Source organism: Callithrix jacchus, chromosome 3 (genome assembly GCF_049354715.1).
Source record: "Callithrix jacchus isolate 240 chromosome 3, calJac240_pri, whole genome shotgun sequence".
Lineage (NCBI taxonomy): Eukaryota > Metazoa > Chordata > Mammalia > Primates > Cebidae > Callithrix > Callithrix jacchus.
The window spans coordinates 146,807,567-146,834,549 of NC_133504.1; the positions used below are offsets into that span (position 1 = coordinate 146,807,567).

A 26,983-nucleotide genomic window follows, 5' to 3' on the forward strand; every position below is an offset into this window, starting at 1 on the left:
CTCAAAAATAAAATATTAAGCAAAAATGAAAGAAGAGCAAGGTGCAGAATGACACAATGAGCCATAATAACATAAATTTTAAGAAGTTTAAGTATAAAACCCAGAATACATATTATATATATTACATAATGTATATGTATATAATATATATTACATACAACATATATTACACATATATATTATATATATGTGTGTATGATTGTATGTGTATGTATATTTATACACACACAGAATAAAGAACAAAAACAAGAAGGATGCCACATTTTATGGTTATATATATATTATAACCATAATATATATTATATACATATCATTATATATATATGCGTGTGTATGTTTATATGTATATGTGTATATATATATAAACACACAGAATAGAGTACAAAAATAGGAAGAATACCACATTTTAGGGTTCAACTGAATCTATAATATTTTTTCAAAAAAAATTCATTCGAGTTAATGACAACATGATATGTGGGTGTTCATTATTCTAGTTTCCATTTATTTCTAGATATTTGAAATATTTTACAAAAGCTGATCAAACTAATAAGGAAGTGACAAACTGAGGAGATATATTTGCAATTTATATTTTAAAATGCTTATGCAAATCAATGAGGTAAATAAATGTCTAATAAATAATGAGCAAATGATTGTAACAAATATTTCACTAAAGAAACCTTAATATTTGATAGCAGAGTAGGGTGACTGTAGTCAGTAACTTAATTGCACATTTTTAAATAACTTAAGGAGTGTATTTGGATTGTTTGTAACCTCATGGATAAGTGCTTTAGTGGATGAACACCCCATTCTTTATGATGTGTTTATTTCACATTACATGTCTGTATCAAAATATCTCAGGTACCCCATAAATATACACAACTAATACATACACACAAAATTTAAAAAATAGTCAAAAATATTTAAAACAATAATTAAGTGACCAATAAATATATTGTAAAGTTTCAACCTCAATAGTAATCAAATGAATACAATTTTTAAAACAGATATAAAGTACTATTGTTGGTACTTGTTGATTTGCTAGTCTAAAATGGTTTAACATTAAGTATAATGGAAGCTGTGGAGAAATACAATTTCACATACTTTGGGGGGAGTATAAATTGCCACAATCTATTTTAAGGGTAATTTGTAATACTAATAGTAATATAATACATTATTAGATAAATGTATTAGTGGCATTTGCCTTCTATTTAGTTGATCAGGTTTTCTGATTTAATATATCACCTAATGCGATATATTTTTATTATAATCACTCACTGTTAGTAAAGTATGAATTTTCAGAAGGCAGCAGCATCATTATTGCTTTTTAAGATATTTACATATCCTGTTATGTTTTCATATTTTATTTTCTAGATTAAATGTAGTATTAATTTAATCAGATCTAAAGATCTCTTGTTACTTTTATGTTGCATTAAATATTCTAATTAACTTAAGAAGTAATTTTAATCTGTGTTAATAGGAATGCTATCACTTTACTTTTCACATATCAATTTATCCTCTAGGGATATAATATTTTCTTTAAAAAAAAAAGCATTTTTTCAGGTTATATTAACTGTCAGCTATTTCATACATTTTTAGCTATATGAAAATGCAGTTTCTACTTTGCACTTTTCAGCTCTTCTTAGTCATATATTATAGCATGGAACTTTGTGGATAAAATTTTATCATGTAATAAGCCAATTGTATTTTCACCTCTTTGTATTTTTACTTCTTGTTATGCTATAACAATTTTTATATTTAAAAATTCATATTGTATTTTTTCCTAGATTTATTCTTATTGGAATTTCTTCTCAAATTATTATTTATGGTATTTTTACTATTTGATAAATTGTGGTAATAATAAGGACATTCATTTCTCTTTTCAAGTAGAATTCTATCCAAATAAATACAAGATTTTGTTTTAAAATATATGCTCCATCTTACAAATAAAGAGATGTTCTATGCCATTGCTTCTATTAAAATGTTACCACTGCATTAATAAGAATAGTTAACATTTTAATAGGCTTATTATTTATCAACACTCTTTTAAACACTTGATAAATCTAGTGCTCATAATACCTTAAAGGGTGGGGATATATAATTAGTTCTATTTTAAAGATGAAGACACTGAAACACAGAAAGTAACTTATCCAAGGTCAAACAAAAAATGAGAGGCAAAATTCAAATTCAAATAGTCTAATGACAGTTTACATTCTTTACAGTACACTACTAATTATGAAAAATGTTGCCAACATAAAATATATTCTTAACCTCTACTGAGATAATTAAATGCTTTTTGCAACTTCTTCTGTGAAATTAAACGCATTTAGGGTTTAACCTATGTTATGAGTGATTTATATTTTTAGCAAAAGCCCAAATTATGTGAAAAAATTTTATTTGAGTACAGCAGACCCATGCTATCCAAGTAGAATCTTATGAAGGGTTCTCGGCAAATCCTGATATGTACTGTTGTGCCCTTTACCTGGTCCCTGTAATTCTGTGGGCCAAGAAAAGTCACAGAGAATGATGGCTATTAAGCCTGTCACTAGTAATATATTGCTGTAGAGCATCATCTAAAAAGTGCTGCCATTCATATCTGTGTCAATGTTCTTTTACACATTTTACAGTAAAACAAATTTTACTGTTTACTGTTGTTTATTAGAAGTTATAATTTTTATCTTCTTTTAAAAAATAAATATTTAGTGTCTGATGTTAACTGGAGAACAAAACAAACAGGCCGGTGATTATCTGCTGAACATTTTTCTGCTAAGCATAGCCTTTGGACTAATTCATTTATTCATGAATTTATTTAAACATATTTTTAGAACTGCACAACAATAAACAATACAAACTGTCAGGGCAAAGGCACCCAAATAACCAATATATATATATATATATATATTTTTTTTTAATGCCAGAAATGAGAAAAGACTTTTTATTTTTATTTTATTTACATTAAGGCCTCACTATGTTGCCTAGGCTGATCTTGAACATCCTGAATTCAAGAGATCCTCCCATCTCAGCCTTCAGAGTAGCTGCCATTGCGCCCAGGAAAAGACTCCTCAATAGAGCTGAAACTTTCTGCTAGATCTTTAAATCAGCAAGTTGAGAATTTGGGAGGAGTTAGAACAAGTGGAAAGCACGAGTAAAGGCTCTGAATTTTAAAGTTGATGGCATTAAAGAAAATGGAAGTAATTAAGGCAGAATTGAACAAAAATTATGTCTGCAGTGGTGAGGGGAGAGGGAATATAGAGAAGAGGATAAGAATGGAGTCAGATGGTGAGAAGTATGTTTCTAACTTACAGCTAAGCAAGACAAGATTAGCAAAATAAATTTGGGGACTTTGTTGGGAAATAAAATTTGTTTTTCTTTGCTTCATGTTAAATACATATTCTTCATTAATGAATTGAGATAAGAACATTGCTAATCTCCAGTTTTATTTTGTCATTAAAATTATTTTAAAAGAAATTTAAAGAAAAATTTAGAAAAACCTAGACTGAAAATATGACATAGTGACAGTGTAATTGATTAAAGAATAATCTAATTACTTTCCGTGGAAAAAATCAAAGTTATAAAACTGTCCTATCCCTGAAATGCAAATCGAAATCACAATATGATACCAACTCTCTCCTGCAAGAATGGCCATAATCAAAATAATAAAAAAAATAATGGATGTTGGCATGAATGTGGTGAAAAGGGAACACTTTTACACTGTTGATGGGAATGTAAACTAGCACACCCACTATGCAAAACAGTGAGGAGATTCTTAAAAGAACCAAAAGTAGAACTACCATTTGATCCAGCAATCCCACTACAGAGCATCTACCCAGAGAAAAGAAGTCATTATATGAAAAAGATACTTGCACACACATATTTATAGAGGCACAATTCGCAAAAATGTGGAGCCAACTCAAATGCCCATCAACCAATCAGTGGATAAAGAAACTGTGTTATATATATATATACACACACTGGAACACTACTCAGCCATAAAAATGGGATTAATGACATTCACAGCAATGTGGATTAGATTGAAGACTATGATTGTAAGTGAAGTAACTCAGGAATGGAAAATCGAACATCATATGTTTTAAGTGGGAGCTAAGCTATGAGGATGCAAGGGCATAAGAATGACACAATAAATTTTGGGGATTCAGGGGGAAAGGGTCAGAAGGGGGTAAAGGATAAAAGACTACAAATTGTGTACAGTGTATACTGCTCAGATGATGGATGCACCAAAATCTCACAAATCATCACTAAAGAACTTATTAACGTAATCAAATGCCACCTGTTCCCTAAAAACCTATGGAAATTAAAAAATAAAACTACCCTGTCTGTGAGAGATGAAACTCAAATCATCCAGTATTTTAAACAACAAATATTTTCTTCAGTCACTTGTCACTGCTGATATATACTAAATCTGAATATATATTGAATGGAGGATTTGGGGGATTTCAGATTTCTTTCCCTTTTTGTCATTAAAAATTTATTAGCCATAGTCATGGAATGGTTTCAATTTGTGCTTAAGAAATAAAATACTTTTCAACATAACCCCTCATTTAAAAATATGGACATATAATAAAAATCAGTAAGCCTTTAAGAAAAATCAATATCATGAAGAAAAGGAAGCAAATTCCACAAGCAAAAAATTAAATCCCATGGAAAGTAAGACTACACTAAAGCAAGTATAAAAGCATCAAAGAGTACACAATAAGAAGTACAAATTATTAAGAGAAAACAAAAATCAACAACAACAAAAACCAAGATTTATTTAATTGAAACCTAATTAAGATTTTAAAACGAAATTCCATAAATGGGTTGAATGACATAGCTGAAGATTTTATGAATTAGTTAGCTAATAGAAACAAATAATCTAGTTGGCATTGCAGAAGGTAAAGACACATTGTAAAGGGATCCAAACAATGTAATAAGAGTTGCATAAGAAAAGAATAGAGAAAAAGAAGGGGAGGAAATAATTTTTAAAAAATGATGTTCCAGAAATAACAACAGTTATTAGTTTACACACTTACTGAATTTTTTCATTTTTCTTGGTGTAATTTTTGTTGGTACACAGTAAGTGTATGTATGTTTGGGGTACACGAGATGTTTGATATAGGCATGCAATGTGAATTTATCACATTTATTGTGATTATTTACACATGTGAAATCCTACATTTATATGAAAGGAATAGAAAGAAATAAACTAAATATTTTCACTTATTTCTGAATTCTAATGTTACAGCTATTCTTTCATTTATACTTTTATAGGTTTCTTTACAAATTCTACATCAATGTATATCTTTTAAACCAAAAATATACCTTTAAAAGAAATTGTATACTCTACTTCCTCTGGCAATAATTATAAAATGACCAAACTTTACTAAGACTTGAAAATGGTAATTTTCATAAAACACACATAACCAAAAAACAAAAATAGAAAGACAAAACTTTGTAAAGAAAAAAATGATGGAGAATGGGATATTCATCCCCTCAAGTATTAATCCTTTGAGTTGCAAACAGCCCAATAACACTCTTTATTTTAAAATGTACAATTAAATTATTATTGACTACAGTCTCCCTATTGTGCTATCACATAGTAAATCTTATTTATTCTTTCCACCTATTTTTGTATCCATCCATTAACTAATCTCAGCTTCCCCTCAGGCCCCCACTACCCTTCCCAGCCTCTGGTAATCATCCTTTTACTCTCTATGTCCATAAATTCAATCGTTTTGATTTTCAGATTCCACAAATAAGTGAGAATATGTGATGTTTGTCTTTCTGTGCCTGGATTATTTCACTTAACATAATGATCTCTAGTACCATCCATGTTGTTGCAAATGACTGGCTCTCATTCTTTTTTATGGCTGAATAGTACTCCATTGTGTATATATGCCACATTTTCTTTATTCATTCATCTGTTCATGGACACTTAGGTTGCTTCCAAACCGTAGCTATTGTAAACAGTGCTGCAGCAAACAGCAAGGCAGATATCTTTTTGATGTACCGATTTTTTTTCTTTTGGATATATCCCCAGCACTCAGATTGCTGGATGTTATGGTAGTTCAATTTTTAGTTTTTTGAGGAACTTCCAAACTGTTCTCTGTAGTAATTGTACTAATTTACATTCCCACCAACAATGTACAAGTGTTCTCTTTCCTCCACATCCTTACCAACATTTGTTATTGCCTGTCTTTTGGATCTAAGCTATTTTAACTGGGACAAGATGATATCTCATTGTCATTTTGATTTGCATTTCTCTGATGTGGTTGAATGTCAAAAAGCATTAATTAGTCATATTCTGATGAAATTTTGGGACACCATGGATAAAGAAAAACATCTAAAACACTTTTGAGAAAAATAATCATATTATCTACATAGAAAAAAGAATAATTTGTCATTCTTTTGGCCTACAAAATTAGCACCAGAAACAATAAAGCAATGCTTTAAAAATTCTGAACAAAAATGACTTTGAAGTGCTAATTTTATACTCTAAAAAACTAGCATTCAATTGTGTTGGCACTATAAAATCATTTTTAGACATAAAAGGACTAAGAAAGTTTTGCCCCATCAGATCCTTTTAGCAAGAAATGCATAAGGATCACTATAGGAAAACAAAACATTTATACAGGATAGGAGTAATTAACACACAAAATAAAGTGATAAGCAAATAAACCAGTAAAATAAAATATTCTCTAATTTTTAAGTAGAGTTGTGAAATTTAAAGCAATTGTTAAAAAATTATTCTGAAGCTGTAGGCAATGGGTACAGAAACTAAATATTATGAGTTAGAGGGGGAGCCATGAGGTTTACCAGTTTTGATGAAACAGGAATAAGATATTTTAAATAAGCCATACTTCTTTAGTAGGAATTAGGAATTAAAAATAAAATCTATAATTTATTGAATGCTTACTCTGTGCCAGGCCCTGTTTGAAGTCTTTTTCATATAGTAAGTCATTCATACCTAACATATCTAAGGTCTTATAATATTACCTTATTTTTTGGAGTTTTTAAAAGAAAGAGCAGACGGGAAAAACAACTTGTTGCGGGTCTTATAGCTTAGACATGACAAGGCCAGACTTCAAGCCCACAAAGCCAAAATCAACATTCAGCATCATCACCCATTTTGCTATACTCTTTCTGATGAAGAAAAGGCAGAGGATAGAGAATGAAATATTTAAATGTTGATGAACCGATAATTCTCCCAGAAAGAAGAAGGAACTGGGATAGTAGATGAGTAATAAAAAAGTTGGAATATTCAAGAGAAGACCACATATTACTGAATAAACATACCTGCAGAGGATCTAAAAACACAGTCATGTATGTGGGGTGCCTCGACTACCTTCTATTTTTTTCCCAGTTTCATCATGATTCCTCTATTCCTAGTAATTTAGCATTTTCTGTATCCACACATAGCAGAGTGTCATGGCTGTTCATTATTAGCACATGTATTTTTACAATAAAACCACTAAATCGAAGTGCTATGAGGAAAAGAACCTTTTAAAAAACTTGCTAATATCGCTCACTTATCTAGAATTGTGTCTAGCACAAAACAGATATGCAATAAATTCTTGTTGAATTAATGAATAAATAAATAAATTTAGCAATATTTAGTAAAGAGGATGGGCCATAAGCAAAGCAAATATGTTAAGTATATTATATGTTTAGATAGTGATGGGAGAGAAAAATTAAATCAGGTTATGGCAGATAGGAATCTGGGGAGAGTTGTGTTTGTTGAAAAGTAGAAAGAATGGTTAAGGAAGACCTCTATAAAAAGGTGACATTTGAGTAAAAAACTGCAGTACCAATGGACTGAGCCATGTGACTATGTTAACAAAGAACACTCCCAACAGAAAACAGCAAGTGCAAAGACACAGAAGTGGGAATGTATCTGGTAGGTTTAAGGAGGCCAGTGTGACTAGAGCAGAGTGAGAGGCAGAATAAGCAACAAGAGGTAAGTCACAGAGTTGGAAGTATTCACTCTAAGATGGAAAAGCAGAGGAAGGATTTGATATAAAGGCTTAGATGACCTGATTTACTTTTTAACAGAAGCACCTTAACTACTCTGGAATATAGACTATTAGAGGGCAGGGGTGGAAGAAATTAAGTCAGTAATCCAGGTGGGAAATTATAGTGGAAGTAGAGGTGAAGAGAAGTGGTCATATTTTAGATATATTGTGCAGCTACAGTTAAGAGAACTTTCTGACAGACAGGATGTAGATGTGAGGAAAAGAGATGAATGAAAGCTGACTCCAACATCTTTGAGCTGAGTAACTAGAAGGCTTGCCATTGTCTGAGATGGTGAGGATGTTGAGAAACAGTTTGGGGAAGGTTGCACTGTAAATCCATTTCAAACATGTTGAGTTTATCATGTTTATTAGAAATCCAAGTGGAAATTCTGAGTAGGCAGGGGGTAACTCCATTTCAAGGAAGAGGCCTTGATTGGAAATACAAATTTGAAAGCCAGCATCATATAGATACTATTTGTAAGAATTGAATTGTTCCCCCAAATTCACAAGTTAAAGACCTATCCTTGAATGTGACTTTGTTTGAAGAAAGAGTATTTAAAGAGATAATCAGTATTAAATGAAGTCAGAAAGGTTGAGGTCCTAATACAATAGAATTGCTTTCTTTATAAAAAGATGAGACATCATATATGTTTATGCACAGTCGAAAGGCCATGTGAGGACACAAGGATAAGGCAGCTATCTGCAAGCCAAGGAAAGGGGCCTCAAGAGGAGCCAAACCGGCTGGGCACAGTGGTTCACACCTGTAATCCCTGCACGTTGGGAGGATGAGGTGGGCAAATTGCTTGAGTCCAGGAGTTGGAGACCAGCCTGGGCAACATGGTGAAACCCTGTATCTACAAAAAAAAACATATAAATTAGCCAGATGTGGTGGCATGCCCTGGCTATTTGAGAGGGTGAGGTGGGAGGATTGTTTAAGCCTGGGTAGCAGCAGTTACAGTGAGCTGAGATCTGCACTGCAGCCTGGTTGACAAAGTGAGATCCCATGAAAGAAAAAGACAGATAGAGAAAGAAAGAAAGAGGGAGAAAGAAAAAGAAAGGAGAGAAGAGAAGGAGAGAGGGAGGGAGGGAGGGAGGAAGGGAGGGAGAGAGGAAGGGGGAGAGAAGAAGGGAAAGAAGAAGGGAGAGAAGGAAGGAAGGGAGAGAGGAAGGAAGGAGGGAGGTAGGGAGGGAAGGAGGGAGGCAAGGGAGGGAGGGAGAGGGATCAAATGTTCTGACACCTTGATCTTGGACTTTCAGCCTCCAAAACCATGAAAAATTAAATTTCCATTGTTTCAAGCCACAGTTGGTATTTTGTTATGGCATTACTAGTAAACTAATATAGTGTTTAGTGAAACAGATGACATAATTTCAAGAATATTGTAAGCATAGGTAGAAAAGGAAGGAAGTTCAGGTATGCTGGGCCTTTCAAACTTTTGAGGTTAGAGTAGACATAAAAAAGCTAGAAAGAGTGACAAAGAAGGAGCAGGTAGAAAGAAAACCAGAAGAATGAAGTGTGCTAAGAGCCCAGTGAAGAGCCAAGCATTTAGGAAAAGAGCAAAGCAATTAGGCAAAAGTGATGTTGATAGATCCACCAACATGAGGCCGCAATGAAGTTAAGCATTAGTCAGATGAGAAATGCATAATGGTTTTCAATGCTGTTGCTTAGTGGATCTTGAAGTCTGGAGTGTCCAATTATTTTCATTTGATCTCATTAAGAGTCTTCAATGTAAAGTTTAATATATTTTCAGAGAAAATACATTTCTTAAAAGTTAGTGATGTATATGCATTTTATAAATTGTCAGTAAAGATAGGGGCAAAATGATGAAGAAAAATACAACTGACTCTTGAAAACCATGGGTGTGAATTGCACGGGTACACTTGGATGTGGATTTTCTTTCACTCTGCCATTCCTGAGACAACAAGATCAAACCCTCCACTTCTTCCTTCTCCTCAGTCTACTCATATGTAAAGACAATTAAGATGAAGATCTTTTAGATGATCCTCTTCCACTTAGTGAATAATAAATATATTTTCTCAGCCTTATGATTTTCTTAATCACATTTTCTTTCTCTAGCTTATTTTATTGTAAGAATACAGTACACAATACATATAATATATAAAATATGTGTCAATCAACTGTTTGGGTTATCAATAAGGTTTCTGGTCGACAGTAGCCTATTAGCAACATTCTTGAGTAGTCAAAAATTACACATGGATTTTCAACTGCTTGGGGTTCAGGCCCCTAACTTCTGCATTATAAAAAGTTCAACTGTATATTTTAAAATTGTGTATTTCTAGCATTATCATATTGTTTTTGTGGCATTAGTTTTATTTTTAAGAACAAGAGACATTACCAATTTAAGAATTAACTAGATGTAAGGTGATTATTTGTTGAAAAGAAGGCCAGGAATGGTGGCTTCTGTTTGTAATCTCAGAACTTTGGGAGGCTGAAGTGGGAGGATCACTTGAGACCAGACAGAGGCCAAGAGTTCAAGACAGACCTGGGCAACATATGGAGACCCTGTCTCTACAAAATAAAAAGGAGGAGGAGGAGGAGGAGGAGGAGGAGGAGGAGGAGGAGGAGGAAGGGGGAAGAGGGAAGGGGGAAGGAGGAAGGAGGAAGGAGGAAGGAGGAAGGAAGGAAGAAAGAAAGGAAGGAAGGAAGGAGGGAAGAAAGGAAGATGAGGAAGAGGGAGAAAGGGGAAAAGAAGAAGGAGAAGGAAGAAGAAAGAGAAAGAGGAGGAAGAGAACTAGAAGACAGAGGAAGAGGAAGAAGAATAAGAGGAAGAGAAGGAAGGAAGAAAGAAAGAAAAGAAAAGAAAACTTAAAGCAGGAAAAACTAAATAAAAAATTGATAACAATAGAAAAGGTAAGAGATTTTATTTTGAAAGAGAAGTCAATATTCAAATCTGAAAATATGAATTTAATGACAATTTAATCATTTGAGTTCTAAAAGAGAATAACCAGTTTTCTAGCCATATTCTGAACTTCTCCTTAGCCATCTGTGGATGAAAATCCTCACGGCTACAAAGCAGTGTTCAAAATTTTGATTGAGAGATGAGTCAGATGCTGTTCATAAAAATATTCATGGTGAGGGTGTTAGGTCATCAAGAATTTAAGTGTCTTGCTAATATTTCAGAGATTTAGTTGTAAAACTAGAAGCCAGCATGCATGTGTGTGTGTGAAAAAAATTAACCATTTGATTTTGTAACTTTCCTGCTTACAGCTACTCTTTCCTGTTTTATATGTTTTTATTTGTTTCCAGTGTGTTTCTTATTTCTTTATTTGGACTTAACCCTTTGGTGGCTTCTTACAGTGGTTGTCATAGTGCAATTCTCAAAAAAAGTCTATCGCATATTTCCCAGTGTTTCCTTTAAGTCAAATGATATGTCCTGTTCAGTTAAGAAAATGTTTATTTTCATTTGTCCAAGGAGCTTGAGCAAATAATGTTAATAATGCGACCATAGCTACAATTCTGTTAGTGGAATTTCATGTAGTTGCCAGAGTCATAGCACTTTTTCCTGACAGTTGTGTCCTATCAAAATCGTGACCCTAAACAATCCTTTAGATCTGAAAGTTAACACTGGCAGAGCATTAAAAAATCTGACTAAACACTTTCATAAACACATACATTATACAACATGGAGAAGGCCACACATGTAGTAAATTGCAGATAACTCTACAGCATCTCTACAGCATCATAACTTGACAGCATTTCTTTCTAAATAGCTTACTATCCCTTCTTACAATCTAAGAAGAGTATAATTTTTATATTCTCCATTTCTGCTTTTAAAACAGTCTGCTATTTATTAAAAGTTAAAATGTTTAATTATAACAGGTTGGACATTTTAGCACCTAGTTCAAAAACTGATTCTACTCTCATTTAAAACAAAAAACAGGGGGGAGGACTCAAGATGGTGCTGTGAGAACAACCCAGGATTGAAGCTCTCGCTGGATGTGCGGAGAGGGTGAGTCAGGGACGCATTTCCAGACGGATCTTAGTTGCCCACAGAACAGGGAAATTCCCAGGTATAAAAGAGACGCAGGATGCCAGGCAGAGGTCTTGGCTGGTGTAGCCGGCAGCCAGTGTGGCTGTGGCCCATGCCGGAGGGCAGAGGCGCTCCACAGTGCTCCATACAAAAGCGCACTGTTACGGGTGCCCTGTTGAACCGGCAAATTCAGACCTGAGAAGGCTGAACTTGAGACTGAATGGGACTTGGACAGTGAGCCAGCCCAGGAAATCCCAGGGACACAGAGCTTGGGGTAGCACAGTGCGACAAACAAAACGGCGATTCCAAACGCTCCCGGTGAGGAGGTTTTCTTAAAGCGCAGCTCCGTGGGGGAGGGGCGTCCACCATTACCAAGGCAATAAGCCCCTACTGAGGTACACACCCATTGCTGATGCAGCCTGCCGTTGCCGAGGCAACCCGGTACAACAGAGAGACTCTGCCACAGGGCATAGCCCATGGCAACAGGGCGGAGACTGCAGCAGAAGGGCAGAGCCTGCAGCAACAGGGTGAACCTCACACCAGCAGGGCGGAGCCTTGGCAGGCAAATAGTGACTAGACTGCCTTCTAGCTGGGCAGGACAGCGAGGCAGACACTCACAAGGAAAGGTCCAATCCCCTCCAGACAGAGCATCTGAGAAAAAAAGGGTTTTTTTATGAGTTAAGTTGCAGCAGAATTAAACATAGCAGCCTAACAGCCCTGAATGAACAACTGAGCTCACAGCTCAGCACTTGAGCTCCTACAAAGTACCGACTGTCTCCTCAAGCAGCTCCCTGACCCCTCTATATGCAAAAGACTGACATTTGGCAGGCATCATTTTGGGACAAAGATAGCAGAAAAAGAAACTGGTAGCATCCCTCGCTGTTCCACAGCTGCTATAGGTGCACCCCAGACAAGCAGGGCCTGGAGTGGACCTCAGCAGTTGTACAGTGAAGGGGCTAGACAGGTAGAAGGAAAACCAAGTAACAGAAATACTTCATCATCAACAATCTGGGTGTCCACTCAGAGACCCAATCAAAAAGTCAGCAACTACACAGATGACAGGTGGATAAATCCACAAAGATGGGAAGAAACCAGCGCAAAAAGGAGGAAAACACCTGAAACCAGAACACCTCATTGCCTAGAAAGGACCAAAACTCCTCACCAGCAAGGGAACAAAGCTGGATAGAGAATGACTGTGACGAAATGACAGAATTAGACTTCAGAAGGTGGATAATGAGAAACTTTTGTGAGCTAAAAGAACATGTTTTAAATCAATGCAAAGAAACTAAGAACCTTGAAAAAAGATTTGAGGAAATGATAAGAATGGATACCTTAGAGAGGAATATGAATGAATTAAAGGAGCTGAAAAACACAATACGAGAACTTCGTGAAGCATGCACAAGTTTCAATAGCCGAATTGACCAAGCAGAAGAAAGAACATCAGAAGTCGAAGATCAACTCAATGAAATAAAACGAGAAACCAAGATCAGAGAAAAAAGTGCAAAAAGAAATGAACAAAGTCTCCAAGAACTGTGGGACTATGTGAAGAGACCTAACCTACGTCTGATAGGTGTACCAGAATGTGACGAAGAGAATGAATCCAAGCTGGAAAATACTCTTCAGGACATTATCCAGGAAAATTTCCCCCACCTAGCAAGACAGGCCAACACTCAATTGCAGGAAATACAGAGAACACCACAAAGATATTCCGCAAGAAGAGCAACCCCAAGGCACATAATCGTCAGATTCAACAAGGTTGAAATAAAGGAGAAAATACCAAGGGCAGCCAGGGAGAAAGGTCGGGTCACCCACAAAGGGAAGCCCATCAGACTCACAGCAGATCTCTCGGCAGAAACTCTACAAGCAAGAAGAGAGTGGGGGCCAATATTCAACATCCTTAAAGAAAAGAACTTTCAACCCAGAATTTCATATCCAGCCAAACTGAGCTTCAGAAGCTAAGAAAAAATAAAATCCTTTGCAAACAGGCAAGTACTCAGAGATTTTGTCACCACCAGGCCTGCTTTACAAGAGCTCCTGAAAGAGGCACTACACATAGAAAGGAACAACCAGTACCAGCCATTCCAAAATCACACTAAATGCTAAGGAGCATCAACATAATGAAGAATCTACAACAACTAACAGACAAACAGCCAGCTAGCATCAACATGGCAGTATCAAATTCACACATAACAATATTAACCCTAAATGTAAATGGACTAAATGCACCAATCAAAAGACACAGACTGGCAAATTGGATAAAAAGCCAAAACCCATCAGTGTGCTGTATCCAGGAAACCCATCTCACATGCAAGGATACACAAAGGCTCAAAATAAAGGGATGAAGGAAGATTTACCAAGCAAATGGAGAGCAAAAGAAAGCAGGAGTTGCAATTCTTATCTCTGATAAAATAGACTTTAATGCAACAAAGATCAAAAGAGACAAAGAAGGCCATTACATAATGGTAAAAGGATCGATACAACAAGAAGAGCTAACGAACCTAAACATATATGGACCCAATACAGGAGCACCCAGATACATAAGGCAAGTTCTTAATGACTTACAAAGAGACTTAGACTCCCACACAATAATAGTGGGAGACTTTAACACTCCACTGTCAATATTAGACAGATCAACCAGACAGAAAATCAACAAGGATATCCAGGGCTTGAACTCAGACCTGGAGCAAGCAAACCTGATAGACATTTACAGAACTCTCCACCCCAAATCCACAGAATATACATTCTTCTCAGCACCACATCACACCTACTCTAAAATTGACCACATAATTGGAAGTAAAGCACTGCTCAGCAAATGCAAAACAACTGAAATCATAACAAACAGCCTCTCAGACCATAGTGCAATCAAGTTAGAACTCAGAATTCAGAAACCAACCCAGAACCGCACAACTTCATGGAAACTGAACAACTGGCTCTTGAATGTTGACTGGATAAACAATGAAATGAATGCAGAAATAAAGAAGTTCTTTGAAACCAATGAGAACGAAGACACAACGTGCCAGAATCTCTGGGATACATTTAAAGCAGTCTCTAGAGGAAAGTATATAGCAATAAGTGCCCATATGAGAAGAATGGAGAGATCCAAAATTGACACCCTATCATCAAAATCGAAAGAGATAGAGGAGCAAGATCAAAAAACTCAAAACCCAGCAGAAGACAAGAAATAACTAAGATCAGAGCTGAACTAAAGGAGATTGAGACACGAAAAACCCTCCAAAAAATCAATAAATCCAAGAGCTGGTTTTTGAAAAGATCAACAAAATAGACAGACCACTAGCCAGATTGATTAAAAAGAAAAGAGGGAACAACCAAATAGATGCAATAAAAAATGATAAAGGGGAAATCACCACAGATTCCACAGAAATTCAAACCATCATCAGAGAATATTACAAACAACTCTATTCACATAAACTAGTAAACCTGGAAGTAATGGATAAATTCCTGGACTCCTGTATCCTCCCAAACCTAAACCAGGAGGAAGCTGAAACTATGAATAGACCAATAACAAGGGCAGAAGTCGAGGCAGCAATCAAGAGCCTACCACACAAATAAAGCCCAGGTCCAGACGGGTTCACAGCTGAATTCTACCAGACACACATAGAGGAGCTGGTACCATTTCTTCTGAAACTATTCCAAATAATCCAAAAAGAAGGAATCCTTCCCAAATCATTCTATGAGACCAATATCATCCTGATACCAAAACCCGGCAGAGACTCAACAAGAAAAGAAAACTTCAGGCCAATATCCATGATGCACATAGATGCAAAAATCTTCAATAAAATATTGGCAAGCCGATTGCAACAGCAAATCAAAAAACTTATTCATCATGATCAAGTAGGATTCATCCCGGGGATACAAGGCTGGTTCAACATACGCAAGTCTATAAACGTAATTCACCACATAAACAGAACCAAAAACAAAAACCACATGATTATCTCAATTGATGCAGAGAAGGCATTTGACAAAATTCAACAGCCCTTTATGCTAAAAACCCTCAATAAACTCGGTATCAATGGAACATATCTCAAAGTAATAAAAGCTATTTATGACAAACCAACAGCCAATATCATATTGAATGGGCAAAAACTGGAAGCATTCCCTTTGCAATCTGGCACTAGACAAGGATGCCCTCTGTCACCACTCCTATTCAATATAGTACTGGAAGTTCTAGCCACAGCAATCAGGCAAGAAAAAAAAAAATAAATCGTATTCAAATAGGAAAGGTGGAAGCCAAATTGTCTCTATTTGCAGACGACATGATAGTATACCTAGAAGACTCATCGCCTCAGCCCAAAAACTCCTGAAACTGATAAGCAACTTCAACAAAGTCTCAGGATATAAAATCAATGTGCAAAAATCACAAGCCTTCCTCTACACCAATAACAGACTTAAAGAGAGCCAAATCAAGAACGAACTGCCATTCACAATTGCTACAAAAAGAATAAAATACCTTGGAATACAACTCACAAGGAACATAAGAAACCTCTTCAAGGAAAACTACAAACCACTGCTCAACGAAATCAGAGAGGACACAAACAGATGGAGAAATATTCCATGTTCATGGTTAGGAAGAATTAATATCGTAAAAATGGCTATACTGCCCAAAGTAATTTACAGAATCAACGCTATCCCCATCAAGCTACCATTGACTTTCTTCACAGAATTGGAAAAAAACCACCATGAACTTCATATGGAACCAAAAGAGAGCCCGCATATCCAAGTCAATTCTAAGCAAAAAGAACACAGCGGGGGGCATCACACTACCAGATTTCAAACTATACTACAAGGCTACAGTAATCAAAACAGCATGGTACTGGTACCAAAACAGAGATATAGACCAATGGAACAGAACAGAGACATCAGAGACAACACAACATATCTACAACCATACAATCTTTGATAAACCTGACAAAAACAAGCAATCGGGAAAGAATTCCCTGTTCAACAAATGGTGCTGGGAAAATTGGCTAGCCATGTGCAGAAAGCAGAAACTGGACCCCTTCCTGACACCTTACACTAAAATTAACTCCAGATGGATTAAAGACTTAAACATAAGACCTGGCACCATAAAAACCCTAGAAGGAAATCTAGGCAAAACCATCCAGGACATAGGAGTAGGCAAGGACTTCATGAACAAAACACCAAAAGCATTGGCAACAAAAGCCAAAATAGACAAATTGGACCTAATGAAACTCCACAGCTTCTGCACAGCAAAAGGAACACTCTCTAGTGTGAATTGGCAACCAACAGAATGGGAAAAATTTTTGCAGTTTGCCCATCTGACAAAGGGCTGATATCCAGAATTTACAAAGAACTCAAGCAGATTTACAGGAAAAAAACAAACAAGCCCATTCAAAATTGGGCAAAGGATATGAACAGACACTTTATGAAAGAAGACATATATGAGGCCAACAATCATATGAAAAAATGCTCATCGTTACTGTTCATCAGAGAGATGCAAATCAAAACCACATTGAGATACCATCTCACGCCAGTTAGAATGGCGATCATTAAAAAATCTGGAGACAACAGATGCTGGAGAGGATGTGGAGAAAAAGGGACACTTTTACACTGTTGGTGGGAGTGTAAATTAGTCCAACCATTGTGGAAGACAGTGTGGCGATTCCTCAAGGCCTTAGAAATAGAAATTTCATTTGACCCAGCAATCCCATTACCGGGTATATACCCAAAAGACTATAAATCGTTCTACTATAAAGACACATGTACACAAATGTTCATTGCAGCACTGTTTACAATAGCAAAGACCTGGAATCAACCCAAATGCCCATTGATAATAGACTGGATTGGAAAAATGTGGCACATATACACCATGGAATATTATGCAGCAATCAGAAATGATGAGTTTGTGTCGTTTGTAGGGACATGGATGAATCTGGAGAACATCATTCTCAGCAAACTGACACAAGAACAGAAAATGAAACACCGCATATTCTCACTCATAGGCGGGTGATGAAAAATGAGAACACATGGACACAGAGAGGGGAGTACTGAACACTGGGGTCTATTGGGGGGAAAGGGGAGGGTCAGTGGGAGGGGGAGGTGGGGAGGGATAGCCTGGGGAGAAATGCCAAATGTGGGTGAAGGGGAGAAAGCAAACAAAACACACTGCCATGTGTGTACCTATGCAACTGTATTGCATGCTCTGCACATGTACCCCAAAACCTAAAATGCAATAAAAACAAAAAACATCATTTTATTAATTAAATTGTCTGCACAGGTGGGGAACAGTGGTTCAGTCCCATAATCTCAGCACTTTGGAAGGCTGAGGTCAGTGGATCACCTGAGGTCAGAAGTTGGAGATGAGCCTCGCCAACATGGTGAAACTCTGTCTCTACTAAAAATACAGAAATTAGCAGGGCATGGTGGTAGGTACCCTGTAATCTTAGATGCTTAGGAAGCTGAGGCAAGAGAATTGCTTGAACCCAGGAGATGAAGGCTGCAGTGAGCCAAGATTGTGTCACTGCACAGCAGCCTGGGCAACAAAGTGAGACACCATCTCAACTGAACAAACAAACAAACAAATAATCTGCGCAGATAGAAATTTTGTCACCTAGAGGACAGTAAAGAAAATTTTTGGATTTAATTTTTCTTTTCTCCATAAGATTATTAAGCTATTCTATGATTCACTAAAGTGTCACTATGTCACTTTAGTGATCAAGTAAAATAATTAGGGATTTTCAAAAATTTTCATTACACATTATTAAAAGAGATGGAAAAATCTTAATGACTGGAAAGAAAAAGATAATAGAATTGGCTTTGTTTCTTATTCAGTACTTGAGAATATGAATTCTATAGGACAAAGCATGAAAGCAGCATTTTCTAAAGAATTTTTGATTTTGTAGCCTGGTTCACGTTTTGTTTAAGGCAACATGCTATACCTGGGGAAGAAGGGAACCATCTCCCTCTCTCTAATCTACATTATTTCTATTGTTTTGTTCTTCCTTGAATGCCTCTCCTATTACCATGTACCCGGTGTTTAATTAGTACTGATATACTCCTATTTTCTGTATAAGCCAGAAGCAAGTCTTTCACCTGCTGCATCCTCTATCTTCAGTGCTCTTCTGTCCATCTCATCCTTGTGAACTTTCCAGGTGTAGTCCTCCCTAAAACTCCAGCTTCTGTAGCATTTGGTCAAAACCTCTATTTGAACGTTTTTTTCCAAGGTCTATTGTTAGCTGAATATATTTTTTCTACTAGATTATGACCTCCAGGAATACAGTCAATGACAGGATATAGCAAAAATCCTGCTATATTGTAGGATCTCAAAAATATGTTTGAATGAATTAAGAATAAAATTAATAAATAAATGCTTGCAGGTGCTATATGTATAAATAGAAAAGCTTCAATGTATTCTCTTGTTGATCACAGATAGTAAACATGTAAAACTAGCTCATGCTTACCCGTTGTTTATATAACATAATGATAAACTTTAAGGTGAAGAAGTATTGGCAATACTTTCCAATTATTGCTCTGAAACCATTTGGTGTCATTTTTGCATCTCATTATGGAAGCCTTTATGCTAAGATCAGACTTTAGTGTAGATAAAAAACAAAGGCCGCAATATCCCAGAGTCATAATTTAGCTTTCCAAGGTGGAAGAGTCACTGTTGAAAAAAAAAGAGCCTTGTTTGGACTAATTCATCGTTATTTAGGCTAATCATTTAAGAATATTACAATGTGGGCCCGGCGCAGTGGCTCAAGCCTGTAATCCCAGCACTTTGGGAGGCCGAGGCAGGTGGATCACGAGGTCAAGAGATCGAGACCATCCTGGTCACCATGGTGAAACCCCATCTCTACTAAAAATACAAAAAATTAGCTGGGCATGGTGGCGCGTGCCTGTAATCCCAGCTACTCAGGAGGCTGAGGCAGGAGAATTGCCTGAACCCAGGAGGCGGAGGTTGCGGTGAGCCGAGATCACGCCATTGCACTCCAGCCTGGGTAACAAGAGAGAAACTCCGTCTCAAAAAAAAAAAAAAAAAAAAAAGAATATTACAATGTTGACATATATAATATTTACTCCCTAAAATATAATGGATATTTTCTATTTTTCTTTATCCTTAAATTCTCAATAATACTAAATACTATTAACTTTATTAACCTAACCTTTTTTGAAACATACTATTTGTTATTCTATACTATTCTGTGTTCTCTTAAATCTCTGCCTTTTCTTTTCTGTCTCATTTATAGACTCATCATAATACATATGGCTACTAGGTCAGGTGCAGTGGCTCATGCCTGTAATCCCAGCACTTTGGGAGGCTGAGGTGGGTGGATCACGAGGTCAGGAGTTTGAGACCAGCCTGGCCAAAATGGTGAAACCCCATCTCTACTGAAGATACAAAAAAATTAGCTGGGTGTGGTGGTGTGTGACTGTAACCCCAGGTACTTAGGAGGCTGAGGCAGGAGAATCATTTGAACCCAGGAGGCGGAGGTTGCAGTGAGCCAAGATCATGCCATTGCACTCCAGCATGGGCGACAGGGTGAGACTCCATCTCAAAATAATAAATAAATAAAGCTACTGAATACTATAGTTTCCCAGACTTAGTCTTACGTGTTTCTATAGCCTTATTCTAAAATCTTTTCATGGAGTATCTTATCTATATCTTAGATTTAATTACCAATCATATGGCAAAGTTTCTCAAATTTAAACCTATAGTTTAAACTCTTCTCTTGCTTCAGAATCATATACTTAAATTCTGAATTAATATATTGTATTATCTTCTGTTTGGACATTTAACAAGCAGAAAAATCTAAGTCCTTAACCTGTGGGATCTGATGCTCTTTCGAGGTAAATAGTCAGAGTTCAGTTAAATTGTAGGATGCCCAGTTGGTATCCTACCCAGAAGTGTAAGAATTGCTTGTTATAAGAGGCTGGTTGGGAGAGAGGGGAAACTCCACAGATTTTGGTAATCAGAAGTATTGTAAGAGTATAGGAGAGGGAAAAAATTAGTTTGTTTTATAAAACATAAAAGAAGATGTAAATAGTGCTTATCCTATAATACAAACATGACGGTAGTGTTAGATTTATATATTGACAGGTTCTTTATAAAGATGACATTTAAAATTAATATTGACAAACCTGGGACAAAGTGCTTGTAGAAAACAAAATGGAAGGTTTTACCTTAGTAGCTCTCAAAATATATCATGAAACTATGGAAATTTAAAAAGTGCAGAATAGGACATCCACAACCAGTTCCAATAATATGTGGATATATGATATATTACAGAGGTAACTGTGCAAATGAGAAATTATAAGATCTCTAGTGTTTTTAGAGTTGATTAACTATAAGGAAATAAAATAAACCTGGATACTTACTTGATGGGACATATAAAAATATACTCCAAGTAAAATAAAAATCCTTTAAACTTTTAAAATTAAAATGAATGGGATAAAATTTTATGACATTATTTCAGAGAAAAATTTTTAGGTAAGACAGAAAAAACACAAACCATAATGAAAAGATTCATAAACTTGACAATTTCCAAATTTAAATCTTCCACATAATTCAACCTTCTCTTTTGGTACAACTCCAAATAAAAGTAATAAATTTGTTTTCTTCCTTTTACAATAGTTTCACTTTATTTTTTTCTCTTAAATTTTATTTATTATATGAATGTCATACACCATTCATGTAGAAAATTTGGAAATTACAGAAAAATCAAAGATGAAAATCACGATTTTATTCCACTATCCAATAGTTTCACTTTAAGACACTATTGGAAGTTTAAAAACTTGGTATAAAAAATTTTTGCCAAAGACAATAGGCAATAACAAAAAATAGAATCTAAGATTAGCAAAGTGCTCCCTAAATAGCTAAAGGAAAAGACAGCCAAGCCAATAAAAAGAAGGAACAATGGATATGAATAGAACTGAAAGAAGAGAAATCCAAATGACAACTAAACACATGAAAATATCTTAAACCTAAATAATACAAACAAACTAATGAAATAGCATTTTTAGCACTAACATGTTGGACATTTTAGCACCTAGTTCAAAAACAGATTCTACTCTCATTTAAATCAAGAAAAATCATTTTGTTCAATTAATTGTCTGCATAGGCCAGACACAGTGCCTCAGTCCTGTAATCCCAGCGCTTGTAAGGCCGGGGTGGGTGAATCGCCTGAGGTCAGGAGTTGGAGCCCAGCCTGGCCAACATAGTGAGACCCAGTATCTACTAAAAATACAAAAATTAGCAGTGCATAGTGGTAGGCACCCAGCTAATTTCTAAAAATAATTTTAAAACACTAATACAAGTGTTTTTAAGAACATAGAGAGATGGGAACACAAATTATTTAGTTACCTTGAAAAACCATTAAGTGTATCTGGTAATGTTGACGATAAGCAGCCTTACACACACACACACACACACACACACACACACACAATGTCATTCCTCAGAGAATTGCAAATTGTTAATCTAATGCAAAAAGTGACATGTCCAAGAATGTTCATTGCACTATTATACACAGTAGTGAAAAATTAAAAGCAATCTATATGTCTATAAACAGGAGAATGAGTAAATTGTGGTGTACTCACACAATGGAAAACTTTTTAGTGGTTACATAAATGAACTACAACTATACTTTTGTGGTAGAATCTCTTGTGGAATACCAGTATCCACAGGCTTGCAGGCATACTTCCCTTGAGGTTTCACTGACCATGTGACATGTTCTGATCAGTAGAATGTGAAAAGAAATGTTATAGGTTACTTCTTAGCAAAGGTGGTTAAATATCTCATGTGTTTTCTCTCCTTTTCCTTTCTCTCCCATGTATATAAGGCTAGAAAAAAAAAGGAATCTAAGTCAGTGGAGTCATATAATGAAAGAAGCCAGATCCCAATGTCAGCACTTGGAGACAAGCTACTTAGGAATGCATAAGAATAAACACTGGGATCTATTTGGGAGAATAGGGGAGGGACAGCGGGGAGGGGGAGCTGGGGAGGGATAGCATGGGGAGACATGCCAAATGTGGGTGAAGGGGAGGAAGGCAGCAAAACACACTGCCACACGTGTACCTATGCAACTATCTTGCATGTTCTGCACATGTACCCCAAAACCTAAAATGGAATAAAAAAAAGAATAAACAACATTGGACTTCACATGAGGAAGAAATACTTTTCATTATGTTGTGTTGTTTGTTATAAAGGCTAGGGTTAATTACCATGACAATGTTTAAACATAAGTAATCTCAAAAATATAAATTAATATTAAAAGCCTTTGTTGGGAAATGTATGGAGCTGGAGGCCATTATCCTTAGCAAACTAAGGCAGGAATAGAAAACCAAATACCACATCTTCTCACTTATAAGTGGGAGCTAAACAATGAGAACACCTGGACACATAGAGGGGAACAATGCACATTTCAGCCTATCAGAGGGTGGAGGTTGGGAGGAAGGACAGGGTCAAGAAAAATAATGTGTACTAGGCTTAATACTTGGGTGATGAAATAATCTTTACAAGAAATCCCCCATGACACACACTTTCTGTGTAACAAACCTGCACTTGTACCTCTAAACTTAAAATAAGAGTTAAAAAATCAATTTGCATGAAGATATTACAAATAAAATATTTAAAACAAAAATAATTTTACATAGTATTTATTTTGTGTAAACATATAATAATACATAAGTGTGCATGAAATGAACTACCAAATTTAATATGATTGTTACTTTCAAATGAAGGACAGTGTGGTGGATACTCAGGAAGCTTTAACTGAATCTGTAATGTTTTCTTAATTAATTTTTAAATTCTGAATCAATTTTGACAAATTTCAGAATTTAATAGAGCTCAGTGTGGAGTACCTAGATGTTTATTATATCATACTCTATTGTGAGTTTTTTTGCTGTATTTTGAAATCTTAAAAAAAATGGCTTTTAACGATTGGGAGGAGTTTTTATAGAAGTCCTCACATATTGGATTTCTGAACCTGACCCTTTTTTTTTTTTAACTCATTGTCACTGACAGAGAGAAAGTCCTTCTGTAGCTAGAGGTAAAAAGCTTAAAAGTGTTAAAACACTAGGGAGTTAACACATTGGTGTGAATAAGCTTTTATATGTATACATCATATACAGTTGGGAAAATTTATACTCATTCATCATACATAAAAATTACATGTAGGCCCAAATCTTAAAACTTGAAAAAGGGATGGTTTTTCCCTTTATCAAGAAGTGCATTTTACTCAGAGAATATGAATAAATGAGCTGTCCTAAGATTGAAGCAATATGAAAAATACAAAGTGAAGCAGGGCTTAATCAAACTAAAGTACCACACCACCACGACTGGGACAGACGAGAACAGGTATGCATGCCCACAGATGATCTCTTTTGGAATAGCTTGACCTCTGAGTCTGAGTCTGTTATATTTCTGTTTCTCAAATGTTCAATCAAAACCATTTGGCCCCATTTGGGACCTTACCCTTATCTATTCTTGCACCTAGTTTTTGGCCCCAGGCAAGCCTTGGCCAAGGTAGAAGTCCTTGGTTCAGCTCACATCCTTCTTGCGATCCATTTTTCTCAGTGGTTGCCACCCAGACAGTTCACAGTTTGTCTTAATACCTAGTGCAGTTCCCTCAGTCCTGAGTGAGATCACAGGTCTAGGTCCAGCTCATATCTGTGGCCTTATTTTTGCAGCAACAATGATGAGGTGAGGTCTTAGGCAAAACAGGAAGGCCTTTGAAATTTGTCTCTGGGCCTTCCATTTTCTGCTAATGTTTTCCACACAGTTGCATTTCCTCTCAATTTTTAGGTGTTTTGCTCTTTGAACTTCATCCATCATTGAAACTGCCACTAGTCTTATGCTTTCATTTTCATTTTGACTAAAGCTTATTCACACCAATGTGTTAACTCCCTAGTGTTTTAACACTTTTAAGCTTTTTACCTCTAGCTACAGAAGGACTTTCTCTCTGTCAGAGACAATGAGTTAAAAAAAAAAAAAAGGGTCAGGTTCAGAAATCCAATATGTGAGTTATTAATAGAACTAACACTTTGTTAGTGCTAGCTATGTTCCAGGCACTCTTCAAATGGTTTTAACATGTATTAACACATTTCATCTTTTTAAAAAATCCTATGAAATGGGCACTATCACGGTCCTGATTTTGCAAATGACACTGAAACCCGGAGTGGAGAAGCAATGTTCCAAAAGTGAAGCAGCCAAGAAGTTCAGAAGTCAGAATGAGCCAAGGTCAGAGCCAACAATATTCTAGCTTTGGGGAAGAAGATTCAGGAATTTTGCTAAGTAAGAAGAATACATGATGATGGCATGATAATTTCACAATAATAAATGTTGTTTAGGAAATGTGGCAACATTTGAGTTGGTCATATTTATTTGTATTAACAAAATAAAGTAAGCTTGCATTGCTTACCAAATTTCCTTCATTAGTATGCAGCACAATCATGGCTATGCAATCATTCACAGACTGCTAGAGCAGGCGGCAGGAGACCACTCTCACTACCATTAACTGACTAGATGTGATGGTTTTTTTTGTTGTTGTTACTTAACCCCTCAGGTTCTCATCTCTTAAGCAAGGTTGAGGCAGAGAGCTGAGCTAAATAATGTAAACAGTTATTACTTCTCTAATAGTTGACAAAAGGGTCTGGTTAGCTTTACTGGCTATATTTTATTATAGTTTGTTTTTCCAAAAACATGATCGTCTGATTACATCTTAAACATTGTTTTTTAAGGGAAATACTTTGGTCATTGCAACTCCTGCTGTGCTGTTTTTTTGCTTATAACAGAAGGACAAGACAGTGTGTACCACTCATTGAGAAAGCTTCCTTGAGTATGCACCAAAGCAAAGGCTGGCTAAGAATCTGTAGCAATACAGCCAAATTTGTACATAGGTGAGCAGTAGCCTGGTTAAAATGTCAGCTGTGGCAGGTAAATAATTCTTACTTTACCTGCAGAGGCTTGCACAAGCTTATTTGAATGTCCTGTTTTGTAAACTGTTTGGCAAAGCCTTTCAAAAAGAAGCTTTCGAATTATAGACATTTGTTAAAAAGAAAAATACTGAATTTGGATGAAACTACCAGTTGTTTATCAAATGGTGACCATCACCACATTCTTGGTTTTATTTATTTCCATTCTAGCCAGGAGACCACTGGTTCAGTACTACCTCCATCACTTTGTGGTCAATACACAATGTTTTTGGCTCACTTGTCTTTATCTAGTGAATAGGCCCTAAAACCCCTCAACTTAAATCATGGAAACCAATTAACTTCTCCTCTTACAATCAAATTCCAGGGCTTTGGAGATAATCCGAAATTGTATGGATTTCTATGCTAACTGTCATATGACTTTGGCAATACCTGGCCACCTAGAATTCTTGTCAATGGTCATAAGCATAGCTTCTATAACCAGACTTATTAGCACTCAAGTTCTATTCTTTTCTTCTCAAAAAAATTAAAGTTGATGCTATTCTGAAAATAAGCACATTAAACTTAGTAGATAGTGTTGATTATCTGTGTGAATGCATTAATTTTAGATGTTGTTCTTTAAAATTATATAGATAAGCCTATAAGGCAAATACATTATAAAAGTAGTATTTTTAAAATTTTTAATTATTATGAATACATAATAGGTATATATAGCTGTATAGTAAATGTGATGTTTTGATTCAAAAGCATATATATTTAAATTTTTATAAATATATAATATATATAAAATTTTAGAAATATGTTTAATATATTTATATTTTATTTTATATTTATATAAAATATAGTTAGAATGAATAAAATATATCTGATAGCATAACACGGTGATCATCATTAATAATGCTTGTATTTTTAGAAGTCCAGTTAAAAAGTTAAAATATTGACTGGGTGTGAGCACTTTAGGAGGCCGAGGTGGCTGGGTCACTTTAGGTCAGAATTTCAAAACCAGTCTGGCCAACATGGTGAAACCTATTCTCTACTAAAAATGCAAAAAAATTAGCTGGGTGTGGTGGCAGGAGCCTG

General features: G+C 35.7%; 1 protein-coding gene across 4 annotated transcripts in view; it reads right to left on the minus strand.

The window, feature by feature from the left end:
• GABRB1 (gamma-aminobutyric acid type A receptor subunit beta1) overlaps positions 1-26,983 on the minus strand; it is a 439,900-nt gene that overhangs the window by 398,663 nt on the left and 14,254 nt on the right. The gene's annotated exons all lie outside the window — the stretch shown is intronic.